Source organism: Mytilus trossulus, chromosome 2, assembly GCF_036588685.1.
Source record: "Mytilus trossulus isolate FHL-02 chromosome 2, PNRI_Mtr1.1.1.hap1, whole genome shotgun sequence".
NCBI classification, from domain to species: Eukaryota; Metazoa; Mollusca; class Bivalvia; order Mytilida; family Mytilidae; genus Mytilus; species Mytilus trossulus.
The window spans coordinates 40,684,244-40,701,191 of NC_086374.1; the positions used below are offsets into that span (position 1 = coordinate 40,684,244).

Below are 16,948 nucleotides of genomic sequence, written 5' to 3' on the forward strand. Positions count from 1 at the left end.
GTCATATAGATTTAAATATAGTCCTGACCGATTTTCTCGCTGACGGATTTCGTATACTGGTATACCAAAACATGATTTGATTTAATGTTGTTTCCCTGTATAGCAAGAAATTCTTAAAATAATATAAAAAAGAATAAGAAATATTGTTGTATGTTTTAGGTCCAGACCTTTCATGCAATTGTTGATTTATTTTGAAAATGATTATACGAAATGATAACATTCCGTAATCATAAATATGTGGGTTTCAACTTTGTGCAAAGAATAAAATACAATTATTTTATACATGCGACTTTTTCATTAAATTTCTTTCGTGTCATTTGCATTAACATAACCAGAAGGTTCACAGATTTTCACATGACATTTTACACTAGCTCAGTTAGAATGAAATTGTTCAATTACATAAGAGATATTTGCCACATTACTTACACAAACACCCATAATTTACATATGAAATAAATGAGAAAATGTCTCAATCAAAAGAATTTTCTCTATCACCAATTTCCTGATCTGTAATCCAACTTAAATCGATGACTTTTTCAAATCTTTTTATTTTTATCGCCGTTTTTTGTCCCACATATGATAAACGTGTTCTATACCAATACAAGTTAAATAATTTAAACCTTCAGATAGAAAATTTACTTAACGGCATGTCCTCGGTTAAGATTTCAAACCTATACAAATATATTCTAAAGTGATACGTCAAGTTACTAAACGGTGTTTTGGACATGAGGGAACTTCACCTATATAGGTAAGAATAGTGTACATGTTTAGAAATCTGTCGAAGACAATAGTATTGTTACTTATTCGGGTTTTATCTACATTGAAAGAGAAGTAAAAAAACTATAAATATGCATGTCCGTATCAATTTAATTATAAAGTCGGGATGAGGCCAAATTTGTGCTTTTTCTCAATTTTAGTCCACTTGTAGGTATGTTCCTGAAGGCTAGAGGTCAAAACCAAACACAAAAAATGTTTAAGATTTTTTTCGAATATTTAAAAGAATTAAATATTTTTTATGAGACACAAAATTTTAAATCATTATTTAGTTCAAATAATATTTTTTTCAATTAATGTGAAAGTTGGTATATAAATGCAAGACACATTTTTTTCTGTTTAGAATTGGCCCCAAACCATATGCAGGATTAAGTTTTAAATTTTGTGTGGATTATGATCTTCTTACTGGCTGGAAGGTTGAAAACTTTATTTGACGCATACAAACTTTAAAAATCGTGGATCTAACTCGGTCTAGTTTTAGTACGTGCTCATTCCTGTTTAAGTAACAGCGTTGATCTGGTTATTGGTGGCTCTTTGAAAGAAAGGTTTTTCGAATTTGTCGATTTATTTATTTTCCTTTATATGAACTTTCTCGTTGAAGATACCTCGTTCATTTTGTTTTACTTACAATGTTTTCACATCGCCCCATATTCAATTACACAGCATAACCTCCATACTCCTATTAACTTATAAAGGGAGATGCTTGGTAGCCGATCAACAAAACAAATTAACAAAAAAACGATGAAATCCGCTAAGACTTTAAAATCGGTATAATTATAGCCGATGTCAAGCCAACTTAATTGAAGTTGAAGTTAAAATTGATTACCTTGAGGTATATCGATCAGTATTGATTTTATTTTTATTTTCAATTCATCAATGCACTCAAAGTATAGATTGTGTCGAGATAGAAAAACCTAAAGCTGAAACCACAAACAATATGATACATATATGAAACAATGATATCACCATGGTAAGGTTATACACATTCAATTTGTTTTGTGTTCCAATGAAAAACAGGTCTGATTGAAGGCTCAATACATAGTTAATAAAGAGTTTTCACAATTAAATATCGCAAAATCTGCACTTTTGAGAAAAAGATTTTTTTTCTTCATATTTCCGTTTTTTCTTCTATAAGATTGCTAGAGTGAAAAACATTTGAGAATCCAATAACTTTGTCAAACCTTCATAGAGTAATAAAAATCAAAAATTTCTTAATCATGAAAATGCTTCTAATGTCAAATTTCATAACTCAGTATGTAGAAAATGGTGAATTAAACCTACCGGCAGTTTTATAGCTAGCTAAACATCTTGCCTGTATGAAAGTCGCATATAATTCCATCATATTTTGACACGAAACAATATACTACATTCCAACAAAACAACACATATGCAAACATAATGACAACACACAAGTGACATGTGTACGTTATTTTATTTGACGGCATTTGTCAAAGTTTATAGTTGTTTATTTGATATTGTTTTACATCTCACCCCCTTTTCCCTTTACATGGTGCCACAGATCTACTTTTTCGTTCAGCGTATGTTTAATTATTTGTTTTTGTCAATATGTCTTTTGATTGAGTTTAGCCACTTCATTTGATATTCTATATTGTGCTTTTTATATTGTGATGTCACACTATTTTTTTGTCTGTTATGGTGACGGTTAAAACGTGTAAACCCGCTGCATTTGTTTGAACCTGTCTTAATTAAGTCAGGAACCTGTTGTTCAGTGACTATCGTTTTCTGATGTGGTTCATAAGTGTTATACTTGTTTCTCGTTTTTTTATATAGATAAGACCGTTGGTTATCCCGTTTGAATGGTTTTATGCTAGTCATTTTGGTGCCCTTTATAGCTTGCTGTTCGGTGTTAGCCAATGCTCCGTGTTAAAGGGCGTACATTGACCTATAATGGTTTACTAACTTTACTTAACGAATTGTGACTTGGATGCTGTTTTTTTTCTATGGTCGGGTTGTTGTCTCTTTGACACATTCCCCATTTCCATTCTCAATGTTATTGTCACATTGGCACCCATACAACATGTTCTGATATCTATGGACTCACCTTTTCGTAATTAAGTAATATGAGTCGGTGATTTGTTAGTGATTTCGGTCATACATGTTTGTGTCGATGGTTGAGTGACATTTTTAGCGATTCGGATGATTTGTAACGACAGGTGAATATCTTGTAAGGGATTGAGGTAAAATTGTCGTTTGATGAGTGACCCTTTCAATGATTTGGGCATAATGTGTCGATGGATGAATGAAAATTTTTATGATTTGGGTTAAATGTTTCGATGAATGACCTTTTTACATCGAGATGGTAATCCCGATGTATTGCTTAAGCCCAAATTTCCATTATGCAAATTCGTTTTGGGTTTTCAACCGATCTATTACTATATATATGTAACTGTTGTAGTAATATTATATATAAAAACAAACCAGTGTATACTCTGGGGCTATTATTATATTAGTATAATTATAATAGTCCCAGGAATACTGATTTGTATCACTACATTATGATAGTTATTATGGTGCGGTTGAATTTCTCGTCTTTAATTCATCATCCACGTACACACTTGTCTCAGAAAAAAAATATATCTCTGTACATTAACCTCAGTTTCAGGTATAGAGATGTGATCTTTTTCTGTGACATGTCCCTTTGGTCATCCACAAGAACTTGCGGTCATCCGATGTTCAGTACTTTAGTACTTTGATTAGTAATTGGGGTAATATATGGCCATTGATAAGTGACCTTTTTTCGTAATTTGGGTATTGTCTCAATGGATGAGCGGCGTTTTTCGTATTTGGGTATTATGTCTCGATGGATGAGCGGCGTTTTTCGAATTTGGGTATTATGTCTCGATGGATGAGCGGCGTTTTTCGGATTTGGGTATTATGTCTCTATGGATGAGCGGCGTTTTTCGGATTTGGGTATTATGTCTCGATGGATGAGCGGCGTTTTTCGTATTTGGGTATAATGTCTCGATGGATGAGCGTCGTTTTTCGTATTTGGGTATTATGTCTCGATGGATGAGCGGCGTTTTTCGGATTTGGGTATTATGTCTCGATGGATGAGCGGCGTTTTTCGAATTTGGGTATTATGTCTCGATGGATGAGCGGCGTTTTTCGGATTTGGGTATTATGTCTCGATGGATGAGCGGCGTTTTTCGTATTTGGGTATTATGTCTCGATGGATGAGCGGCGTTTTTCGTATTTGGGTATTATGTCTCGATGGATGAGCGGCGTTTTGCGTATTTGGGTATTATGTCTCGATGGATGAGAGGCGTTTTTCGTATTTGGGTATTATGTCTCGATAAATGAGCGGCGTTTTTCGGATTTGGGTATTATGTCTCGATGGATGAGCGGCGTTTTTCGAATTTGGGTATTATGTCTCGATGGATGAGCGGCGTTTTTCGGATTTGGGTATTATGTCTCGATGGATGAGCGGCGTTTTTCGTATTTGGGTATTATGTCTCGATGGATGAGCGGCGTTTTTCGTATTTGGGTGTTATGTCTCGATGGATGAGCGTCGTTTTTCGGATTTGGGTATTATGTCTCGATGGATGAGAGGCGTTTTTCGGATTTGGGTATTATGTCTCGATGGATGAGCGTCGTTTTTAGGATTTGGGTATTATTTCTCGATGGATGAGCGTGGTTTTTCGTATTTGGGTATAATGTCTCGATGGATGAGCGTCGTTTTTCGGATTTGGGTATTATGTCTCGATGAATGAGAGGCGTTTTTCGGATTTGGGTATTATGTCTCGATGGATGAGCGGCGTTTTTCGTATTTGGGTATTATGTCTCGATGGATTAGCGGCGTTTTTCGTATTTGGGTATTATGTCTCGATGGATGAGCGGCGTTTTTCGTATTTGGGTATTATGTCTCGATGGATGAGCGGCGTTTTGCGTATTTGGGTATTATGTCTCGATGGATGAGAGGCGTTTTTCGTATTTGGGTATTATGTGTCGATGGATGAGAGGCGTTTTTCGTATTTGGGTATTATGTCTCGATGGATGAGAGGCGCTTTTCGTATTTGGGTATTATGTCTCGATGGATGAGAGGCGTTTTTCGTATTTGGGTATTATGTCTCGATGGATGAGAGGCGCTTTTCGTATTTGGGGTTATATGTGGCGATTGATGATGAATCTCTTGTTAGTGATTGAGGTATTATGTCTCAATGGATGAACGACGTTTTTTAGAGATTGAGGTAATATGTGAGGATGTGACAATTATAGTCATTGGGATCAAATTTGAGGATGGATGAGTAAACATTTTAAAATCTGAAATCTACCCGGATATTTTATCGTGTACGTAGACATAACGCACCAACATGTAGATTTTTTAATCAATTACGTGCTCCTGTTCTATGCTTAAGATATAAAATTTCGCTTAATCCATTTTGAATTGAAGTAACTAAATTTTACCAAGGTAAAGCAGGCACAATATCTTTGAAATGAGCCGTATAATGAACACCTGATATATTTTAACCAGAGATATATAGTATTATATGTCTCTGCTTTAACTAATATGTAAATTCTATGTAAATCACAGAGCGAGCTCAACATTGTGTTCTTTAAAAGTATATAATAAGCACAATTGTGTTTACATGTTGAATACATTTGTAAGTAAATTGCTATTGATCAATTAATTATGTTTCGATTCCCACATTTTATGAAAAGTACTATTCTGATTGACAAACACTTTGTAATAACATTCTAATATACATCTCGATATTTAACTTGTTAGATGTACAATAGTTACATGTGTTGACAAATTAGGACAATTTCAAAAGCCTAAGATCAAACAATGATAAGTACAAGCTTATTATGAAAAATGAATAAAGAAGATTATAATGTTTATGTGCATTTAAATTCATTGAATAAATTATAACGGAGGTCAAATATTTCACACAATCGTATATATAGTGATCCAATTTCTTTTAAAATCCGCTTAGAATTGTAACAAAATATTTTTTCTTTTGCTCTATTAACAATATTGTTATAAAATGGTTAGTTAAATTCTCAGCGTTTGCCTTCAAAGTACAGGTTTTAGAGTACTATTTTATACATGACATTCAAATATTTACTTTTTGAATACAGTTGTGGGTCCTTCAGACTATTTTAGTATGTGTCTTATTGTCCTCAAGCAGATCTCATGCATGCCGACAAATTTATAATTTCAAATACGCAACATTCTTGTAAACACTTTTTAAAGACAATCTATTTTGCAATAACAATGCCAATTTGAAAAATATAATTCAATTCTTAGGTTTTTTTAGACCGAAATGTATTACCGTCTTCTTTCCAATGATCTTCAATTAATTGTCATGAAATTTGGCGATAAGGTGGCAAAAAAAGCAGATGATAACAGCATTTGACATGAAAACATAGAAATTTTAAAGTCATATCACGTCACTGATTCACACTTTTTAAACCTCTAAATTAATTTTGTTTACCACGCTGTCCTTCTACATTTTATTTTTATTTTACATTCAATTCATATACGGTATTAATTTCTGTGGCAGATTATTTTGTTGCATAAATCGCATATCAATTTTAATTTAAAATTTAAATTGGAATGCGATTTGGCCAATTCACAAATTATTTGTTAGAAAACTATGTTGAACTTTACATGGTTATATTATAAATGAAAGCTAAGAATCAAACTTAATATTTCATGGCAGCTTGCATGCAAATTTGTGTATATATCAAATTGTAAACTATAATAGCATCTGATCAAAGAATTATTGTTACACTTTTTCCCATGTTAGGGGAGGGTGGAGTTTTATTTTTAAGAGGGTGTCCATGGAAAGTGGAGTGGATGGCACATGACATATTTTGTTTTCAATTTTTTTTCATCTATTTTATATCACAAATTCATTCTTTCTCAAAGTTAAATTGTGTTTTTATATTGAATGCAACAAATAAAGAGAAAAAATACATTGAAAGCACTGAAAATTCATTGAAAAGGGGAGATAACTCTTCATTTTGTACAAAATTTTGTTGCATTATTAGTGAACTTTAAAATCATTTTCTGAGCTATCCACTGTTGATTAAAAAATATCTGTGACATATATTTCCTTTGTATGCTATAAACATTGCATTGGAACCAAAAATTCAGTGGGAAAAAAATATGTTGTGCTAACCATATCATAGGATTTGCTTGATATATACTTGGACAGCCTCTTAAGTCGTTACAGACATGCTTAATGCATACATAATACTCGACAAAAACGTAATACGTCACATTCGGTTGCATACAAAAAAGGGTCGACAAAATATTTACTTGAATTTGACAGTTGAAGAAATTTATCCTACATTTCATTGAAGTAAAAATTGAGGTTAAATGGTTACTAAAGCTTGTACACAGTAAAAAAATAAGGTGAACATTTGATTGGTTAACTTCCAGTGATGGATATTGTTTAATGATCTTTAATATGCCACGAAATGTTACTCAGTGTGCAACTTTGTGCGTAGTACCGGGAAGGATAAAACTTTACTCAAGCCAAGTATTTCTTCATTTGAAACAATGATAAATTCTGTACAATTATGAATATGTATGATATTGAATATCACCCTTGCAATGCTTTGGCTTTGTTTTTCGGTTTAAAAGTCAAAGGTACAGAGGGCAAAGTTTCCATTGGTGACAATTTTCATGACATGTGGTACTTTTAATATTTTGAAGATTCCACTTGATTAGATAGGAGACAAATATTTCTTTTATCAAATAACTTGAAATGAAAGTGCAAGCAATGTAAGGTACTACCTCACACTGACTTCTCAAAAGCGAATATAAAGGTATGAAATGAGGACAAGATCGCTACTTTGAAATTATTTTAAAGATCAAGGATTCTTATAAGGAATAATGAATTTGATTGACAAGAGAATATGGACTAGTTTAACCCCAGCTTCGTTAAAGTATAAATATTATCGATATGTCAGTTCAATGTTAATTATATCATAACTTATAGTTAAATTCAAAAGCTTGTCAAATATTTAAGTTTTTAAATTTAAAATCTGTATTGTGTTACTTTTAAACAAGATAGAGAAAAACGAGGCGATTTTCTTAATGGGTTCATTTTCATTTGTAAACACAAAAGTGACAATCTTACAGGGGGTTTAATAATACCGTCAAATTAACTTTTACAATGCCAAAGTTCGCCACTGTGGTCATGACCCGTCTTAGATACACATTTGTTAATTTGTTAACTTACATTCTAACCAATTCAACTTTAATTGTCACGGTTAATCTTCGTATGAATAATTTCATCTGTCTGTCTATATAAAATATGAATGTTTGTATTTTTAAATACTTCATATATAATTAAAAATGGCAAGACGACTATAATGAACAGCTTTTTTCCGATTCAATGTCCGATACTGTGTATGCATCATCATCTATAATTTAAATAAAAAACGTACAAGAATGAACAGGGTATTCTGCAAAGATCAGACACACCAGGCATTTCAGCGATAACAACATAAACTAAATAAACATTAATTTTAATTTAAATTATGTAAATGGCTTTAAAGCAAAAGATATGAAAGAGATACATCAACAAATTCATTAAGAAATAGCATAATATATTTCATTCGCTGTAAGTGACCACACTGAGTTAGATTATGCTTATTACTCGTTGAGGTGAAATTGACATTAGTGCTTCTTGAGTGAATGTTAAAATTTATTCCATACATGTATTGGTATTATTTAAGTATTTTTCATATAAATTCGAATGGAATTTGAATTAGTAGTAAACAAAAAAAAATCACTTTGAGAAGCACGGTTTTACCGCGTTTAAAGTTATATGCTTTTAGATGTATAAGTAATGGTAAAATGTTAGATATGTTTTGGGTAATTTACTTTTCTTTCTCTGAATATGGAAGGCTATAATCACGGTCTTTGTTTCGGTAAATATTCTGTTGTTTACCGCTGTGAATATCAGTTTTTCAAAAGTCTATGAAAGTCAATCGTTACTAAACCTCATATTATCACAGCCTCTGTTTTAGTCAAGCCTTACATTTTCCAAGCCTCCTTTTCAATTGTTACTAAGTCTCACATCATTATCACAGCCTCTGTTTCAATTCAGTTTACTAAATCCTACATTACCAGCCTCTGTTTCAATTGCTACTTTATCTTACATTGTCACAGCCTCTGTTTCAGTTGTTACTAAAGCTCACATCATCATAGCTTTTGTTTCAAATTTTATTACTCCGTACATTATCATAGCCTCTGTCGTTATTATTTTCAAATTGTTTGGCCTCGTAGCATCGCTGAATAGACATTTATTGTCGAAGTGCGTATCTGTTGCAGATAAATGTATATGAACAAATGTGAAATCTTTTTATATTATTCTGTACTGTTCAAATTCCAGTACAATGCATTTGACTGAAAATCGTATATATCTTTACTCGGTGAAGTGCAGAAAAACTACAGAGATCATATTAAAATGAATTTGAGTAGGATACAAAAGTAATATAATATAATTCAGCATTTCTATGGTTTGCAGCTAACCACTTTCTGATTTTCATCCTTTATAGAGCGAAACAAATGCTTAAGATATTGGTCTTTTCCGTTCATCGGTTAGAGAATGAAAGAAGAATACCATAAAACACATGCATTTTTATCGTTAAACCGACAAAACGTGGTAAGAGCGTCTACATTTAACGCACAATATTTTGTATATCGTCCCAATTCGATCCAATGATGATCATTACAATGTACCAGGAATAAGCACGCATAGTCAATAGGTGTTATAATGACAAAATGTATCATTTTAATAGTTATCTCAATCCAACTTTTTATGGGAAATCACGTCACTGGCGATCGTCGATGCTTGCAAGTTTTAAGCTAGGGGTTTCAATAAACTTTTAAGGTTCGATTTGAGCCAAGATATAATTCTTAAAAGAAAATTAATAGTTAAGGACAGATAAGGCTTCTATAAAACAATATAAATGGTAAATGAAATGCATGTGGTATTAAAAGGAAACGTTATTGATTACATTTTATGTATACACTAGCAACATTTACTATTATACTTTATAGGAATACTCATTCTATAGAGGGATTTCTAATGATATTGACACACGTGTAATCATTAATCTGTGTTATCAATTTTTAAAAACACTGTAGGATTTTCGAAATGTACACGATCTTTGGTCCGGAGATAGGAACACAGACATTTTTATTTCTCAAGGTAAGAAATGCCTTATAATTATAGAAATTGTATATAATATTATTTCTTTTTGCAGAAATTAAAATCGTCGTATCCCTATCTTCGTTTTAATGATAGAAAAAATGTAGGTATTTTAAAATTTATAAATTTCAATATGACTTTTTTGAACTTGTTCTGCTACTAGTTAACACAGCCATTTATTTCAATTCTATAGGAAACAAGAACATCTCAATAACATGGCTTACTATGGACATTTTCGTCAATAAATCCAATTTACTCAACAAGATATCATCTTTTAGAATACAATTAATTAGTCCGATTACTAATTAAAATTGTAATAACATCAATTGATTACGTGTATATCCGTTTGCATTATAGATGTTTATCGGTCAGGAGCTAGGAGGTGTGAGGTGGAAGTTATAAGAGTGAGGTGCTAATCGAAAGAGAGGTGTATCTATATCTTGGTATCTGTGTTAGTCGATGATGAGCTAGGGGGTGGGAGGGTGGAAGTTATAAGAGTGAGGTCCTAATCGAAAGAGCGGCTTATCTATTTCATGGTATCTGTTTATGTCGTTGAGGAGCTAGGGGTGGGAGGGTGGAAGTTAAGAGAACGAGGTATACTAATCGAAAGAGAGGTATATCTATATCCTGGTATCTGTATAAGTCGGTGAGGAGCTAGGAGGTGGGAGGGGGGAAGTTATCAGAGTGAGGTATACTAATCGAAAGAGAGGTTTGTCTATATCATGGTATCTGTAATAGTCGGTGAGGAGCTAGGAGGTGGGAGGGTGGAAGTTATAAGAGTGAGGTGCCAATCGAAAAAGAGGTATATCTATATCATTGTATCTGTTTAAGTCGGTGAGTAGCTAGGAGGTGGGAGGGTGGAAGTTATCAGAATGAGGTGCCAATCGAAAGAGAGGTATATCTATATCATGGTATCTGTATTAGTCGATGATGAGCTAGGGGTGGGAGGGGGGAAGTTATAAGAGTGTGTTATACTAATCGAAAGAGAGGTATATCTATATCATGATATCTGTTTTAGTCGATGATGAGCTAGGGGTGGGAGGTTGGAAGTTATAAGAGTGAGGTGCTAATCGAAAAAGAGGTATATCTATATCATGATATCTGTTTTAGTCGATGATGAGCTAGGGGTGGGAGGTTGGAAGTTATAAGAGTGAGGTGCTAATCGAAAAAGAGGTATATCTATATCATGATATCTGTTTTAGTCGATGAGGAGCTAGGGGTGGGAGGTTGGAAGTTATACGAGTGAGGTGCCAATCGAAAGAGAGGTATATCCATATCATGGTATCTGTATTAGTCGATGATGAGCTAGGGGTGGGAGGGTGGAAGTTATAAGAGTGAGGTATACTAATCGAAAGAGAGGTATATATATATCATGATATCTGTTTTAGTCGTTGAGGAGTTAGGAGGTGGGAGGGTGGAAGTTATAAGAATGAGGTGCCAATCGAAAGAGAGGTATATCTATATCATGATATCTGTGTTGGTCGATGATGAGCTAGGGGGTCGGAGGGTGGAAGTTACAAGAATGAGGAACCAATCGAAATAGAGGTATATCTATATCCTGGTATCTGTGTTGGACGGTGAGGAGCTAGGGATGGGAAGGCGGAATTTACAAGAATGAGGTACCAATCGAAGTAGAGGTATATCAATACCATGTATAGATTGTTGGTCGGTGAGGAGCTAGGGGGTGGGAGGGTGGAAGTTACAAGAATGAGGTACCAATCAAAATAGTGGTATATCTATATCATGGTGAAAATTTTGGTCGATGAGGAGTTCGGGGATGGGAGGATTGAAGTTACAAGAATGAGGTACCAATAAAAATAGAGGTATATCTATATCATGGTATCTGTGTTGGTCAGTGAGGAGCTAGGGGGTAGAGGGTGGAATTTACAAGAATGAGGTACCAATCGAAGTAGAGGTATATCAATATCATGGTGAGATTGTTGGTCGGTGAGGAGCTAGGGGTGGGAGGGTGGAAGTTACAAGAACGAGGTACCAATCAAAATAGAGGTATATCTATATCATGGTGAAATTTTTGGTCGATGAGGAGCTAGGGGGTGGGAGGGTGGAAGTTACAAGAATGAGGTACCAATCGAAGTAGATGTATATCTATATCATGGTGAAATTGTTGGTCGATGATGAGCTAGGGGTGAGAGGGCGGAAGTTACAAGGATGAGGTACCAATTGAAAAAGAGGTATATCTATGGCATGGTGAAATTGTTGGTCGCTGCGGAGATAGGGGGTGTGAGGGTGCAGGCTACAAGAATGAGTTACTAATCGAAATAGTGGTATATCTATATCCTGGTAAAATTGTTGGTCGATGATGAGCTAGGGGTTGGAAGGATGGAAGTTACAAGGATGAGGTGCCAATGGAAAAAGAGGTATATCTATATCCTGGTGTCTATGAAGAGTTTATATATTATACAAATATTACGAGCTGTTATGTCGCAACAACTATAACGAAAAATTACAACGAAATATGTCGAAATAGACATTATTATTTTCGTTTAATTTGAAAACAGGCCAATAAATCAGGCAATTATGTCGAAACAACGACATGATTATATGTTTATGTAATTTTTCAATTTTCTATTTATTTTCAATACAATTTCGGTCTGTAGGTAAAAATTGCGGTCTGGGTTGTCTAAAATAATACTAAGAATAATGAAAATCATAGGCGGATCCAGAGGGATCGGGGGCTTTTGTAGGAAACATTTTGATGATTATATAGGATATCGCTGAAGTATTACTAGTGCGGGCTCCTTCTTAGGGCAGTGAGTGCCCCCTCCTTTTATGTATCGGCCCAAGATTAAAACGTGTTTTTGTTTGTTGTTGTTGTTTGTTTGTTTGCTTTTTTAAGCAATCCCTTGTATGTAATGTTAATGGCAAAAAGGCTTTAGATTAATGGTTTGGAAAATTTATTCGAAAATGTTCAATATACATTGATTTCATCGTCATTTTTATTTTCAAAGAGTTTCATGAATTATAAAGAAATATCCTGTTGTCACGGAGTCAACATATTTTTATATTTAAATGCATAAAACAGTCAGTTATTCATAATGAAAACACATTTTTCATCGATTATGTCAGATACAAAAATTTACTTTGTTACAATATAATAAAATATTAAATCATTTATGAAACTAGTCGTTAAATGTACATTATAAATTCATAAGAACCATTTGATATTTGGATACTTCAAGTCATGGAACTTGTTTTCAACAGTCGAATTTTGATGATAACAATAGAAACGAGAAGATAAAAAAGTTATCACACGGTAATTTTCATGTTACCTTGCCTTGAAACTTATCAATATATATATAGAAAACGTTTAGGCGTTGGATCGTTATGAAAAACGATCCTGTACAAAATAAATAAATCACATGTGGGTTTATTCAGACTGATCTCTTTATGAAGTTTTAATAAATGATTTTTTGCCATGATGTTGTTAGCTTATTTTCGACCTACAACGTCTTTATTGTATCTCTTTTAAAACTTGTATGCCAATTTGTACGTTTTGGTCATATGAAATAATAACCTTCCCCCAAATTAGGAATGTGACCCCAGTGTCACTGGCGAGTCTTATTTAGACGAGACATAATCAAATTGTTGCATATTTAATGCATGTGGTTTTGCCAAAAAAAAAGTTGACCTCACACATAGAGAAGTTGAAATTTGTAGTTATTTGGATTGGGAAAAGAAAGGAACAAATTACCTTAAATTTAGTTAAACATTTTATTTTAGCTTTACATTTTTTTTTATATCTTCCTTAAAGAAAAAAAATAGAATCGACAGTAAACAATATGGGGTATCAATCTATGACACACAAAAAATAAAAATTAAATGCACAGAAGATAGTAACTCGAATAATTCAGCGCCCTCTATCCACTACTTTTCTCGAGGAAGTGGAGTGATCGAAGTGATCGTAATATAACGACTGGATTATTCGGGTTAAGAAGATAGTACAAAATGCATTTGGAACAGCGCTTTTATTGGTAATCTTTATTTCCCACATGGTAGCCTTTATGTTTAAAAATTGGTCAGTCAAACAAGAATTCGCACATATCTTCAATATATAACCCGAACTAAATGTCAGATTAGATATAATAAAAAAAGTCATAGTTCTAGAAATACGCAGAAAAAAAAAACCTCCATTGAGCAGATAAAATTTAGTTTCCTTGGACCATACAAAAATGAAGGTCCCAATTTTGAATGATGTTTTTTCCCCATTTTCGGTTTTAATTAAAAAAAAAATATAGTTGTATTGATTTATTGGTCTCCCTGGATTTCAATTTTGTTCGTTTGCTAAATGTGTTTGACCTTTTTTCTCAGTTACTTTGTTAGTTCATAGATGTAATACATCTATGGTTGGTTATAACATGTTTTGTATTTACTGTAGATCTAAATACAGAAATTATTGTGAGGTTTTTATTAATGCGAATAATGCAACAGGGTACCATATCAATAAGAACTCGCATTTTGAATTTGATACATATGTCTAAATGCCGAATTCCAAGAAATTGCAATAATTAATCTGGCAGTTTTGGCATTTTTTCCTTCAAAATAGCAATAATAAATGCACGCAACAATTTCTGAATTCATAGTACACTGATAAGGGTGGATCCAATCTATACTAAAGTTATTTTTCTTCTTTTTCCCTCAGTATTTCTGCATGGTAAAGCTTTTTAATCAAACTATGTTAATACACTGATTAAGGTAGAATTGCTTCAATAAATCGCAGTGAAAGGTCCCTTGGCGCAAAATTACTTCAAAAGACTTAAACTGGAGTGACAATTGTTAAAACGTTAATGACCCATTTGTATGGATGACTTATTAAAATGATTAATTCGAAAGCCCTATGCAAACTGGCCGTAGTTCTCCATTACGAATGTACATTCCATGTCAGACATTCGTTAAGTTTAATTGTTATCAGATTCATCATATAGGAGAACATAGTCTCTTTTCTCTCTCTTATCTTTAGTTAAGACTCTGTTAAGTATTTCAAATTACTTTCATAGAGTAATATCTTTTAAGTCTGTAAAACCGTATTCTTCAAATAGAATGATTAATCTGCTTTCAATGATTTGTTTTAAATAAAAGAAGACAATTCCGTACCAAAAGCTGTTGAACCTTAAAGTTTAATGGCTAACATGGCGCAACTTTTTCGATCTTTGTTTTTAGATTTTGACAGATATATATAACAAAAACATGTTTGGTGCTTTTGACAAAAAGTACTTTGATTTATTTTTCAGTGTTTAATTACAACCCACGCATTCGGTTCAATATAAACTGTACATAAATTTAATGACTTTATTTCAACGTGCATGGTATATTATACACACAACTGAACTATTTCATACTCCAAAGATGGTTAAGATTTTTTAACAATACGCTGCTACGGGCACAGGACGTTTGCGCTTTTCTACCTGTAAAACGATAGGACATTTGCGCTTCAAATACTATGGACATTTGCGCTTTTAATTTTGATTCACCTGTATTAAATTGACCGGACATTTGCGCTTTTTACCTAAAGTGGTCTACCTGTAATCTTAATGAGAAGTAATCATTAAGTTAAAAAAAATAACTTAAATTTGTCATTATAGTTAGTTCACATTTACACAGTCTTGAACATGGAGTTTAAAGTTATAGAGACTAGTAAATGAAAAAAATGTTTATGATTAGGTACATTAATGAACAGGCTCCCCAAACAAGAATTGAGAAGTAGAAACTCGATCATTTATTTAAGTACCAATCAGGACAGATAACAAGAGCAAGATTTGTTCACTCATTGGGCTTCGAATATCAAGCTATAACTGACCTGTAATTGTGATGACAGTACATGCATGGTTTTATTTCATAAGAATGTGTACTTTTAGCTGTACATAAACTTTTAAACAATTATCAACAATATGACATGTTTGTGCTATGAAATGATTTTTAAGTTTTTAACCATAAAGAATGACTTTAACTCTGCCCGGTCAAACCTGCCGGTCCCAAGCCCGGATAAAAGAAAAGGGAAGTCATAGATATATATATAAAAAAAGCGCAAATGTCCTATGTGAAAAGCGCAAATGTCCATTTTTAAAAAGCGCAAATGTCCTATGTTTTGAAGCGCAAGTGTCCACAAAAAAAAGCGCAAAAGTCCTATGAAAAAGCGCAAATGTCCCGTGCCGGCTGCTACAGCCAGGAATGTCCAAACTAATTGGGGAAGTTAGATATACATCTCGTTTTGGGGGAGTGCAGCGGTCTTAGCATTGTAAAACCCTTTGAATAACTCTCTGACTGCATGTTTTGTTTAGTGATCTATTGACAGGCGAGTTTTCATTCATTTAATCGAGACGGTCCAACTTTTCAGTTATGTAATCCAAACAACCCATTTCAATATTTTTTTAGCTCAGATATATTTGAATTTTCATAAAAAGCATGACAAAAATTAATAATAAAAGAGAATTAACTGATTATTATGTAGATCTCAGGTAAACAGGGATTTATGCACAATTCAACCCTTTATTAAACCGCAAGTCTACTTATAAATAACCGAAACCCTTTCACTTTTATAATGACGTGATGCCGACCACTGTGCACTTTTATAGCACGCCGTTTCAGCTTTATCACTTTCTACACGACTGGCCATTATAAAACTGATCAAAGTCTTGTAATAGAATTTACAGCGCCAGAATTGATCGAGAACGGTCGATTGATTTTATAACAATGATTCTCAAACAGCAGGAAGTAATTTCCGAGTGAAACATTCCGAAAACAAGTAGGAAAATACATTACGTAATAGTCATCAATAGATTTGATTATTATCAAGAATTATTTCTCATTGAACGATGATTTCATTTTATTATCTTTGATAGAATTGGTTTAAATCTTCTTATAAAGTCTGTCTTAATAAAGTTGTACCAATTACAATCGATAACCTTTGAAAACTTTTGAAATGTAAATCTTAAAATGAAGATTAATTTTTTAACTCTAAATTT

The 16,948-nt window shown here is 33.2% G+C and overlaps 1 protein-coding gene across 4 annotated transcripts in view; it reads left to right on the plus strand.

Annotated features, from left to right (window-relative positions):
• The first annotated feature begins 586 nt into the window (after window positions 1-586).
• Window positions 587-16,948, plus strand: part of LOC134707233 (forkhead-associated domain-containing protein 1-like) — a 30,421-nt gene continuing 14,059 nt past the window's right edge. Inside the window, exon 1 of one of the 4 annotated variants that reach the window (XM_063566831.1) lies at window positions 587-748. The gene's annotated coding sequence lies outside the window, so the exon portion shown is untranslated. Of the gene's footprint in view, window positions 749-9,889; window positions 9,969-16,948 lie in introns of those variants that run through there. The other 3 variants (XM_063566828.1, XM_063566832.1, XM_063566829.1) reach the window with 3 other exon arrangements.